Consider the following 12,843-nt stretch of genomic DNA (forward strand, 5'->3'; position numbering starts at 1 on the left):
TACTCGGACGTAAAGGGGACGTGAACGGAGAGGGTTGTGAATCGGCGCTTGCGCGATACCGCTTCTATCTACTTGTCAGCCAAGCGAAGCTGCCACCACCCCCGGTCTATCTCTTTTTCTCCCTCTTTCTCCCCCTTTCTCTCTCTCTCTCTCTCGCTCGCTCGCGCGCGCGCGGCGCCGCGTTACTCGATAACAAACTCTACAGTACCAGTACTGGCACGGTACTCCGGACCACCGGATCGCCCTCTTCGCCGTCGCCACGGTGGCACCATCGGTAACGCAGACGTGACGAGCGAAAATCGCGATCCACGCGGCGCGGATTTCGCGTAGATTCGATTAACCCGCTCGACAATCTTGGGACCTGCACCCTAGCGCGGTTTTTTTTTACGTTACCGATAAATCTCCCCCGGCTTCTCCTCTCGGGAGGATCCTCGTGAGATGCGTCTTCCCTTCTCTGCTTCCGTTCTCGTGCGTGCGTCATTGATCGCGATCGCAGGAACGCGAGGTCCAAGCGAAAGTCTCATCTTCCCTCCTCCCCTCCCTCCTCGTCGATCTCCCGCATCTGCGATTTAGATGTATTCGTTTGCAAAAATTGGTATGGTTAATCCATGGTTAATCTAGAGGTAAAAGTGAGTGTCGCAAGTTGATCGAATGTTTGACGAATTTGTAATCGCGATGAAAGTTGCATCTTACTTGGCTACCCGATCGACGTGGACGAAACTTGGAAGAGCGGGACGTGGATAGGATCCAGGATAAATTTCATGCAAGCTAGTTTCGCCGATGTCGATTAACGCAAAGCTGTGATTGACCGAGGGTTGCAGCGTCGCTCAGGGCACTGACATCGATTAAATCAATCTCCTCTCTATCCATGCTCATATCGTAGGTAGAACTATAATCTACAAAGAGATAGCCAATCATCGACCCGGGTCCGCTCAACCTATCGTGATTGATACAACACCAACCCCCTATCCACGGATTACGGAGAGAGAGAGAGAGATGAGCGACAGGAGGATTAGCGCACTCGAGGAATATTTCCGTTTTACAGCCACTCGAAATTATACCCTCCGACATGGCGTGCAGTGTGCGCGATCTACAGAGAGACCCAATCGAGAGCGGATCGATTGGAGCCACGCTCCAGCGTTTAATCGACGAGCCGGGCTTTGTTCGCCCTCAAAAAAGACGATCATCCGTCCACCTTGCCGTTCTCTTTGTACACCGCTGGTTATGGTGTATAACTTGTTGCTGCCGGGCAAACGAACGGTGCAGTGAGCGCGGATTGCATTTCAGATCCTCGACCGTCGATGGCAGATTGCCATGTTCGCTTTTGGAGATCCCCTTTTTTCACCAATCGCTTTCTCCGCCTCTCGGGACGGCGATAAAAACGATCCGGCCGTCGACGCGCGTTTGTTACTCGGAAGCGAGGAGGATGGGGGAGAGACGGAGAAAGGATAGAGCAGAAATATCGCTTGGAGGATATACGGGATTCTATTCCCGACCAACCTTCCTCGTTATTTGCGGCTTAGGACGGCTACAGAACAAACACAGTCGACGCGACCTATCCCTCCCGATATTTGCCGCCGCGATTATCCCGCTTCCTCGCGCCAATTCTCGCCTGATTTCGACCTCCCTCGACCTTTTGAGCGAGCTCAATCGCCGGCGGATATCGGACAAATTGAAAAGTTCGGAATCATCCTCTCGGATCTCGGAACCTTGATCTTTCCCCGCGAGAGATCGAATCGATTGCGGGATATCATCCGCGGATTGAGATCTGCTACTCTGGAAATAAAGCTCTTCTTGAACTTCGGATCATTTCTACTCGAGCTGTTTAGGCCTCGATCGTGACTATCGATGCGTGATGAGGAAGTTTAGTTGAAAACAACAACAAAGAAAAATAGTCCCTTATGTACTCGGTTAATTAAGCTTAACCCGAGTTCCTCGCCTTTCAGGAACTTTAGAAAGACAGGAAGGATCGCTTAAATCCTCGTTAAATCCGACTAACATCATATTTTAATAATCCACAACGAAATACTTCGATAAAGATTGTCATCTCGCGGCGACTCCAATTTTGCACGCGTATCTTAGCGGCTCGTCTCGAGTTTCCCTTTCTCTTTCTCACGCAGGGAGAATTCAATTCTGCAGGGCGAGGTGACAAATTGAATTTTTCTCAGTTGTTCTCTACCAGGGAGGACTGAAGTCCGTGTTTATGAAGGGTTTTATTTATTAAAAAGACGGAACCTCGCGCGAAGGCGCGCGCATCTTGCACTCTCGAGATTAGAGCTCGAATTTTAGGGTAAGTTCGTGGTAAATTGGCCACAGTAAACGGGACGGAAGCTCCTTGCGGTCCCGCCAGTCCTCTCGAATCCGAGAAGCGATCGGTATTAACCAATTATCGTGTTAGTCCGAGTCGAGATCCGGACTTTCCGACGCGTTCCTGTCAATAGATTGGCAAAACGTGAGGTACCGAATGCTTCGCCGCGAGGATTAAGTAGTTACAGATCGTTCACGGTCGGACCGTGACCGCCGTTTTCCGCTGCTTAAAATTCTACCGTCGAGCGGACACAGATTTCTTGATGAAGTTTGATAAAGTGAAGAAATTAGTAGTTGAGTAGTTACTGATCAACAGCGAGATTTAATTCATACTTGCTCCCTTTGGTTTCAGATCTTAAAAGTTTATTGCTTGAAAGGCAAACGTGTAAGAGAGCTTACTTGAAATTTTACTGTAAATATTTTTCACGAGAATTTGGATTATTTGAGATTCTCCTATTTTCTCCTAGTTCGCAGCAAATGAGAACTAAATAAGACCCTCCTTCCGTCGAGTTTCGATTGTTCTGTGGATTGAAGCTGCACTTCCAACTCTCCAAGTTTCGCCGGTAATAAACGAATCGTCCCTTTTTAATGGCGATTACGTCATGAAATTAAGAAAAATAAGTATTCGGCTGTTATTTTAAATAAATCTCATTCCTAACTTTACAACATTGCAAACTTTTGTTGGCCGCTTCTTGTGCATCCCGGCGCGAACTGCGCGAGTTAAATAGTTAGAAATTACTCACGCTCGATTATAACCCGTATTTCTTCCGTCCCGTCGTCGATTTGCGAACGTCGTTTATTGCGAATGAATTTCGGGGAACAATAAAATCTCAAACAGCCAATCCCTTAGGCGAATGAAACTAATTTTTCTATCGTTTAGAGCGGCTGTGCCGTGAATTTCCGTTAAAGCTGCGCGCTCCAGAAAAAAGGTATGAGAAAAAGTGAATAGTTAAAGATGAAATTAAGTCAGCCCAAGTTACTTCGTCGATACTTTTCCTAACTTCGTGATTTTTCTCATTATCTCTCTTCTTCCCGCATACATGCATTTAAAAAATAATTATAATTATTGCTTTATTATTAATACGATTTAATTATTTACAAATTATTGCAAAAACATATTCAAACATTAATTTTAATTATCAAATAAAACTTATATCTTATAACTTATAAAGAAAAAATCACCTTCGCATTTTCACAATAATCCTATGATGTAATTTATAAAAAAATTAAAAAATTATATCAATTACCGCGTTTAGGGTTTTATTAGTCTCTTTTTATTTTAGGGTTTTATTAGTCTCTTTTTGTTAGCATTTATTGATTGATATCACTCAAACCTCTTATTTAATGTTTTAAAAATTAAAAAAAATTGTATTTTGTTCTCATTATTATATTTGCACAATTTTTATTACATGTTTGTGGATATTATAAAAATTTTTAATTTACGGAAGTTAAAATTATTGACATCGTTTTTATTTTTATAAATGTAAGAATGCTTTGCAACTTTTTATCGAGAGAAATGTGATAAAGTGTTTATTCGAAAGTAGTCTTTTAATTTCCAAAAAATGAAGAGATATGAGAATTACGTGTCCCTTCGGTCGATTTAATTCGCATTCTTCCTGCTGAGACCTGCCGCTGATTTGTGACGCTTTTCCAACCGCAGCGGACATTCCGAAAAGCTATGAGAACTCGGGAATTACGAACCTCTTCGAGTGAGAAAATCTAATGCGTATATATCCTTCAACATCTTGGAAGCGGGGATTCTTTCTAATCGACGTCTTGCTGGAGATACTTGAAAATTTTTGCAATTTTTTTCGATTCTTCGAAACGTAATTAACGAAGTTAAAAAGTACAAAACCAATCAATATTCTCCCTTAAATTAATCTTTAAATCCCTTTATATTCGATTTTTACAAATTCTGATATCAAACGTGCGGGAAACGTAAATAAAAACCATAGATAAATAATTTCAAAGCTATCATAAAGATACAATTTGCCTCTTCTTCCTTTATTCTCGTCGCATATCTCATGTATATACAGAAATTTTCGAAAGTTGAAGAAGAAGTTGCGACATTATTCTAATTTAAGCAGATTCTCTTTACATCTCTCTCTCGTTAACTAATTATTCGCTGTTTTAGGCGTGTCTCCCGAACATTTTCTCAGCCTCCAACTCTTGTGAAACTACTTTTATTGCTTGTCAGACAGAAACTTGTCGCACAATGTCGTCGGAAGAGCCCAACTTCCTTTCGTAAAGACGATCATTCAAGAACCGGCTCTCTCATTCACGCTTTATTTGTTCCGCCCCGAAAATCATCGGACCGACCACTTAATTTTCCTCCAAAACGATGTGGGCAATTTCCAGAAGGGTCATTAACACGTCTTTCTTCCTTTGTGCTCGTTATCGATACAAGGGAATTACGCTTTTCTCGTCATAACCGTTTCTCCAACACGAGGCTCCTTTAAATCCATTAAAGCAGACAGACTTGAGAACGCATATGGAACCCCATTAGAAACTTCCAGCTTAACGATTTTCGAAGATCCGAGAATCGTCATCGTCATATTTTCCCCCCAGCTCCTTTCCTCCCTCTCATCTTCTCCACTTCCCTCTCTTTCGTTCCGATATCGAAAGAACGACAGAGGGAAAAGAGAGAGAGAGAAACGAACGGCGACTAATTGGAAAGCCGACCGCGGAGATTAAAGATTTCCCGGACCCGCCCTTTTCTCTCGCAGGGGCGCTTAACTGAAATTACGTCAACTGGCGAGTGCGGTTGTACATTATCGACCGACGTAATTGGGTATTCGTTAGAAATAAATGGCCGCTAATGCGATTTCCGGCAGGTATCTCTCTTCTCCCTCTCTTTCTCTATCTTTGTATCCACCCATCTATCTATCTGTGCATCTACCTATCCAATGTACATCATGTCCAAATCGTCGCTGGCTGAGACAATAAAGATATTATAAATCCAACAGCGCACGCACGCGGCCCTTCCTCTCCCACAGCAATGATTGAACGGTTTAATCACTTGCTACGCCGGCGAGATCCAGCAAGGCACGACTGAAAACCATCGTCGCGGAAACATCGAGCACGTCGTCGTGTTTATGGCAAACCCATCACCTCGTTATGTCTCAGTGCCGTTAACGTCGTAGACAGTCTTGTGATAAATTTCCAGCACCTACAACAAAATAAGTTGCGCCGTGGATCATCAGGTAGGTCTCCCTTCTCGTTTCGTAAGACTTACAACACGGGAGATACCAGTGTATATCTAACAAACCTTGAAATATACAGGGTGTTCGAAAAGTCCCGACCCGGTCGAATATTTTATAAACTATGCACTTTAGAAAGAAATGTTTCAGACAAAAGTTGTATGGCTTAAAGCGGGCCATCAGATAGTGGCAATGATTTTGACCTTGGAGAGTCATTTGAAGATGACGTAAAAGTCAGTTCAATTTCTTAAATGGAACTCCCTATTTTTTATTACATATTCGTGTAGCTTATCTCGAGAGCTTTCCAAAGCACTATAATAAAGTATTTCTTCATTGAGTACTTTTCGAGTTATGAGGCTTGAAATCAGTTTTTAATTTTGCATAAACCATAAAATATCTAGTAAAATATTCATTTTTTTATTATCTTACCTTAATATTTTTATGTACAAAATAATGAGAGGAATCAATTGTGTAAAGAAAACACATAGTTGTTTTAGAAAAAAATATGTAATTGTCAATTTCAAATTACATATTTTTTTTCTTAAAAACAACTATGTTTTTTCTTTACACCAATTGATTCCTCTCATTATTTTGTGCATAAAAGTATTAAGATAAGATAATCGAAAAATGAATATTTTACAAGATATTTTACGGTTTATGTAAAATTAAGAAATGATTTCAAGCCTCATAACTCGAAAAGTACTCAATGAAGAAATACTTTATTATAGTGTTTTGGAAAGCTCTCGAGATAAGCTACACAAATATGTAATAAAAAATAGGGGGTTCTATTTAAGAAATTGACGGTGATCTTCACGTGACTTTCAAATGACTCTCCCATGTCAAATCATTATCATTATCTGATGGCCCCCTTCAAGCCATACAACTTTTGTCTGAAACATTTCTTTCTAAAGTGCATAGTTTATGAAAATATTCGACCGGTCCGGGACTTTTGGGACACCCTGTATACATGTGTGTATGCCCGACAGAATTAATATCATGTAGAAACAAACTAAAAATGTTCATGCGATAAGCGCACATGAATTATACGAGCTATTACTAGCTCGTAAAATTTTCAGATTTTGTCGAAATCGCCGTCGTCCACATTTTATATTCTCGATTCTGTCTCGCACGGTGATGAAAACAGTAGATTATCCCGTAGACGAGCGCGAGTGTTAATTGTCGTGTAATATTGTATAAATCTCGTGTATGATTTTACGCGGAATGCGCGACCGCATGCGATAAAATTTCCAATCACACCTGCGATTTAATGGCGGATTTGATTCGATTGTTGCCGATGTAACCGCCGAGACCCGGCGATACTTTCGGAGACCCATGTTGTAATGACAGTTGTGTAATTATGGGTTTGATATTATTTGAATGCCGATGCCGCGGGTAGGAGGGGGCAGCGGGATTGGTAATTGTTGTTTACAACGCCAGTCATTGTGGCAGCGATAACGGGGCTGCGGTGAACAGGTTGCACCGGGAATGGGAGATGACGGGTTTTATTAGTGACGCGGAAGGGGAACTGATCAAACGTCAATCGTCACGCGCGACTTGTTCAACGTCCAGTCTAAATTTCGTTCATTCCATATTTCGTCGCAAAAGTAAACACTCAATAATGTGAAACGCGCGATCCACGATTGTATCTTCGATTCAATGGACGCGATGTGATGATTTGACACAATTGCGAGCGTGATCATTTTTCGTGATTACATTGACACATTTAATATACCTCGTCGTCTTAATATTGTACTCTATAATTACCATTTTTATTAATTGCATCAATCGAAATGAATTTCGCCACCGTGTAAACAGTGACTTAAATCTGGTTTATATAGATAGCCTCGCTCAATTCATTTTGGCAAACAATGAAAGTACAATTGCCGCGCGATATAATTTTTGGATTATTTCGATGATGCGCCATTTAAATCTTTCGCGTGTTCCCTTCTCATTATGAATAGAAAATTACGCGTACACAGAAAGAAAGGACATTCTTGTTTTGAAAATATATTTCGTTTTAACATGGAAATCTTGATATGAGATTATATTAATTTAAGTTACGTTAATTAAAGAAAAATATAATTGCTTGAATAATTGCTTACTTGAATGAAGCCATTTTATATAGTTCAATTCGGGAAAAATATATTCTTATGATTTAAGATTTAATTTTCTTGAATGGAAAAAAAACAATGTTAGATAGAAAATAACATTTTTAAACAAATATAATTTTTTTAAAGTAGAATTAAATAATTATATATTCTTGAGATGATAATTACAATATTAAAATAAGACTATAATATTGTTGAAATTTAAAATTATTAAATTCTTCTAAGAAGATTATAAATTGTTGCGTATATACGAAACAATGAACGCGTTAGTTTAAGTATATAAGTTTTGATTTGACACTTTTTTTCTGTGTACAAGTTCGATTAGAACTAAATCGCGAACATATACGCACTGAGAAAAAAATCTGGTTGCATTAATTAAACTTCTGGTAAATTCAATCAGTATGTTTGTTGGAAAATGGACGAACCAGAATTCTTGTAAGAATTACCAGATAAATCTGATTAATTTCTTCCTGTTAAATTTATCAAATTTTCTGATTAATGATACTAAACTCGCCAGCACCAAGTCGTCAAAAATTTTTTCCATTTAATCTCAAAAGTCTGTTTAATATTTTGAATTCCAACACGATTATTGCATAAATTCAATCCAGATTATTAAATAAATTATTTTAAATTCAGTTTGTTAGAAATTAAACTGATAAACAGTGATGCAAGAAGAGGATGCAGCTCAATCACACACAATCAGAGAGCTAGGTCCTCTTTCTGGCATTACTGCTAAGAGAAAAAAATATACTTTGGATTTAATGTTAATACTAATTCTTTATATGCCTTTCATGGCAAATATTGAATACGAGTTAAGTTAAGAGTGGCTCGCAAAGAAATTAATGTAACAAGAAATTTTATAGATCTAATTTATTTATCTAACCAGATTTATCTAACTAGAAAATACTAACCAAATCCTTATAGTAAAGTCTATTAAACGTTCTAGTTATAAAAAATCGAGTCTTATCATGATAACTAGGAATTCTTGTTTGATTTAACCAAAATGCCTTCAATCATATAGTCTTGTTGGTAGAATCAAACAATTTTTCTCAGTGCGCGATTCCTCAATTCTCGTCAAGTTTAATATTTCAACACCGTGGAAACAAACAGTACTCTTTTAATTCCACTATCGTGTCCTCTCGCAGCTGCTCGCTTATGCATAAGGATCGTGTGTGTATCTTTGCGAGCAAACAGGATGCGATTGTCACTCGAAAGCCGATATATCGTCCGTTCGACATAAATGGATTAACGATCGAATCATTTATATTAAATTATATTTGACTTTCTGCCGATCCCGCCATGTCGCTACCGCCGCCAGTTAATAAATGATAACAGGATTGGGGTAGATAAGCCAATAACCGAGCGCGCGATCACATTAAATCCAACGGTTTACCCTACGTTCATTTCACAGCAGCGTTTCTTATTAACTTCACATTCGTAAAAATAATTTCCTTTTTTGTCCTATACATTTTACAATTACATGTAATCTTGAATATATTAAACCAATTAAAATATTTGCATATAAAATGAAAAATAATGCGTTTCCTAATAACTGAAATACGTAAATGTATTCCACCATATCTGTACTTCTTTTATTGCACACGTACATAAAAAGTATTAAAAAAAAGAATACAAAATAATGGAACACATGCACGCGCGCTTTTGTACAAAAATAACGCTATTATAATCTGCAATAAATGATAGACGTCAGTGACGTCAATGTCGGAAAAGGATTTTCGCGAATTTTTCGGGGACGTGAAAATATAAACTTCCTGAATCTTCCTCGCGCGTCTCGAAATCCAGCTTTTTCGGATGCAACGCGATACAAATGTATCTCGGTTGAAGTATCTCTCCCGTGACACAGAGGTGCAAAGCTTATCCGTTTCGGGCAGCTTTTGGTATTAATCTGACTGGGCATAAATCTCATGTTAATCCAGGTAACGCTATAACTCCGTAGCTGTAGCAACGCTTGCTGCAGCTGCTGTTGCAGCGGGAAATGCGGAACTTGTTGAATATACGTCGAATATATTCGGTAAGTCCGCAGTTACGGGGAAGTAACCAGAAGCACTAACGATTATGCCCCATTCACTTTTACAGCCGGTCGGTTCGATCGGCCCTAAGCGTTCCCTTTTAAGGGGAGAAATCGAGCAATTCGCGCGCTCTACGGCTAATTTACATTTTAATCGACCCGACTCTCTCGAGAGAGAGCGATATAATCGTGCCAATTCTTTGAAACAACTCGTAAAGTCGCTTCGCAAATTACGTCGGTCTTGCCTCGTGGAAAAAATCCGCAGATCGCGTTCCTAAATGGAAAAAAGGAAAACAGAGAACACTATTTTTCCCGCCCGGGAAAAATTATTCAATTATTCGCGCCGAATGATTTTATACATATTTAACCTGTTATCTCTCGAACTTTGTTAAAGCGTCGCGAACGAGACGGTAAAGATTTCATCGCATCCGACCTTCGTTGCTACGATACGCTGCGCTATTTTTAGCCGCAGCCTTTTTTCGATCTTGAATCACTACGCCTCTTCTGCATAAGGCGTAAGGAATAATTCAGACGCGACGGATTATTGCATTTATGGAGGCGGTCGGTTTTCGCGAAGGGAAACGAGGTCGGAACGGAGGAGTTGCAGAATTTTCCCGGAAATTTTACCGCGGCCATCTCCGTCGCACGTGACGATTGAATTTGCGCTCATGAGAACGTCGCCCGGCATTTGCGCAAACTGAGCGACTTAAAATTGCAGGAGCATTTCGTGACGTCGAGTGCTTCACGCGGAATGGATAAAAACAGAGGTTTATCTTCTCACCGTTCATTAATTCTCCCTTTACCAAGGGACGATGTCGAAAAGCGCGTTTTGACCGTACTCTCTAAAAGTGAATCAGTGTATTATCACTGAAAAACAGTAAATAGTCACTGATTACAGCAGTTATAAGCACAGCACTGTAAATCAGTGATATTTTATTGAAAGAATCAGTTAATAATTTTGACCGCTTCAATCAGTAATATTTCTCAATATCAGTAATATTTCTTTCGTTATTGTCAGTAATATTTAACTATAATTCATCTCTCTATCTATTTCATATAAAATTAAAAATTTTATTTATATTTACTAAATATTTATTATATTAAAAATTTTATTTTACTTATATTACATGCATATTAAACTTGTTATTTTAAATAGATAACGAACGAATAATTTTTATTAAGTCGCCAGACATTTATTTGTCCGACTTATAAAGATCGATTTAATATCTGAAGCCTCTCTATTGAGCTTGTATCAGAAATTAAATCGAAGTAATACTTCTAATTTTAAATGTTGCTCTTTGCAAACTTTATATCATTCTTATAACTAAAATTAAATACGAGAGAGATAGTGATTGTAGCGGTAAATGGACGAATTAGCGATTACTGGTTTTACAGTAAAATTTACTGATTTTACAGTGAATTTTATTTTAACTGACCATAATCAGTGAGATATAAGATAAAATAACAAAAAAATAAGCGTTTCCACTGAAAATCAGTAAAATACTCACTGATTCTCAGTGAAATCTTATTTTACTGTTTAAATTAGTGATATTTTCACTGATTCTTTTAGAGAGTAAAAATTTCAAACCGCGGATCTCACGTGCTCCGATATGTCATTATCGTCGTTATCCTAAGAGGTTAATACGTCGCGCGTTGATTGATGTTTATTTCGACGGGTCCATCCAACCCCACGCGTTAATTATCAACGTTTCGCCCTACATTTCATGCCGCGGAAATAATCCGCGGCAGCTCGTTTCCGATTTCGGACGGGGAGGAGAGAAAGGGACGGGAGTCAGATTGGCCAGAAGCGCATCTCGTAACTTAATTAACGGGAAGAGGTCTTTTTCCATCCGCTTCGATCATTCGCCAGATCCGGGGGATTGTACAAAGTGAAGCGTTCCACCTGCAAATTGAATCTTTCGTATCCTGATCTTATTTCTATTTCTTGACGAGATAATTTTCTCGAATTTCTCGCACGGAACGGAATGCGAAATACCGTCGTTTGATCCGAGCACGGTCCCTCGCCGGCTTTCAATTACTCCGCGTTATAATTTAAGGGAATTTAAAAACACAAAGACGCGCTTCGAGAATACGACTTGAAATTAATATTGCCCGATAACGTTGAAAAAATATGCTTGTTTTTCTACATTCCGCTATATTTACGTTCGCGTGTCCGTGGCAACCCTCCATAAATAATATCCCCGTGCCCTACATTATTATGCTCTTCGACTTTCATCCCTAACAATAAATCTCCTAAGAGGAGCTCCACGTGATACTCATGAATTAATTATTTTTATATGCGCGGTAAAGAGAGAGCGAATTTATTGCATCGCTCCGCAAATTGAATAATATCCTTCTTTCAGCTCGTACAAATCCGGTTTCTCTAAACGGAAAAAGCACTTCACCTGTCTCGTTTCATCTACTTGTACATTCTAAACTTGGGGATCCTCGGAACCCTCGGGTTACACTCGAACAGGTCTGTGCGACAACATGCTGGCCCGATTCAATTGAATATAACCGAATGGAGAGGGAGGGAAAGAGATAAAAAAAGAGAGAGAGAGAGAGAGAAGCGACAGACAAGATGTTGTTTTCTCTAGTGTGCTCGAGAGTCGCCGTCTGTGCCGCGTCCTCTATTTCGTGTAAAGCGATGTAAAGTATATACCACGGCTCCTCGAGTACCATGAGATTTTTAATCTTGGGAAAAGCCCCGTCCTCTTCCGGAGAGTACACCGACAGGGAATACGATGAGACGCTATCAAGCTTAACTGTAACTTTTCAAGAATGAGCCACCATTGCCTACAATTTTTCGTCGTCGACCGATGAGTTACGATGCTTGGGGTTGATATTTATAATTTAGCGAATATTCAGCCGATAATTACGAGGCGCCAGTGGACATTAGTTTCCACGTAAAGCTCTCGCGCCGTATTTTAATAAGCGTATTGCGTACATTTCATTATTATTGAAATAAATGAGAATGCAGCGGGAGATATTTAATAATGATGCGGCAAACATCTTCAGCCTGAATTAAGAAAAGAACAAACTACGCGAAATGATAAAAGAATGTATTAATAAATTCGCGATTTCTCTGCGCCAAGACTTAAAAATGTTTCCCAAGTTTTCCAGAGATTCCTTGTCTCAAAAGAGAAAACGTCTAAGGCAGATAATATTATTTTTATGAGATTACTTGTTATTAATTTAT

The 12,843-nt window shown here is 39.3% G+C and overlaps 1 protein-coding gene across 2 annotated transcripts in view; it reads left to right on the forward strand.

Moving 5' to 3' along the window:
• Nucleotides 1-214: 214 nt before the first annotated feature.
• The window catches only part of LOC105257992 (5-hydroxytryptamine receptor 2A), a 139,393-nt gene continuing 126,764 nt past the window's right edge, over nt 215-12,843 (forward strand). The window contains exons 1-3 of one of the 2 annotated variants that reach the window (XM_025406315.1): nt 226-274; nt 622-879; nt 5,274-5,510. The gene's annotated coding sequence lies outside the window, so the exon portion shown is untranslated. Of the gene's footprint in view, nt 275-621; nt 880-5,273; nt 5,511-12,843 lie in introns of both variants that reach the window. The other variant, XM_020029603.2, reaches the window with a different exon arrangement.

The sequence above is a fragment of the Camponotus floridanus genome, unplaced genomic scaffold (genome assembly GCF_003227725.1).
Source record: "Camponotus floridanus strain SB8 unplaced genomic scaffold, Cflo_v7.5 scaffold14, whole genome shotgun sequence".
NCBI classification, from domain to species: Eukaryota; Metazoa; Arthropoda; class Insecta; order Hymenoptera; family Formicidae; genus Camponotus; species Camponotus floridanus.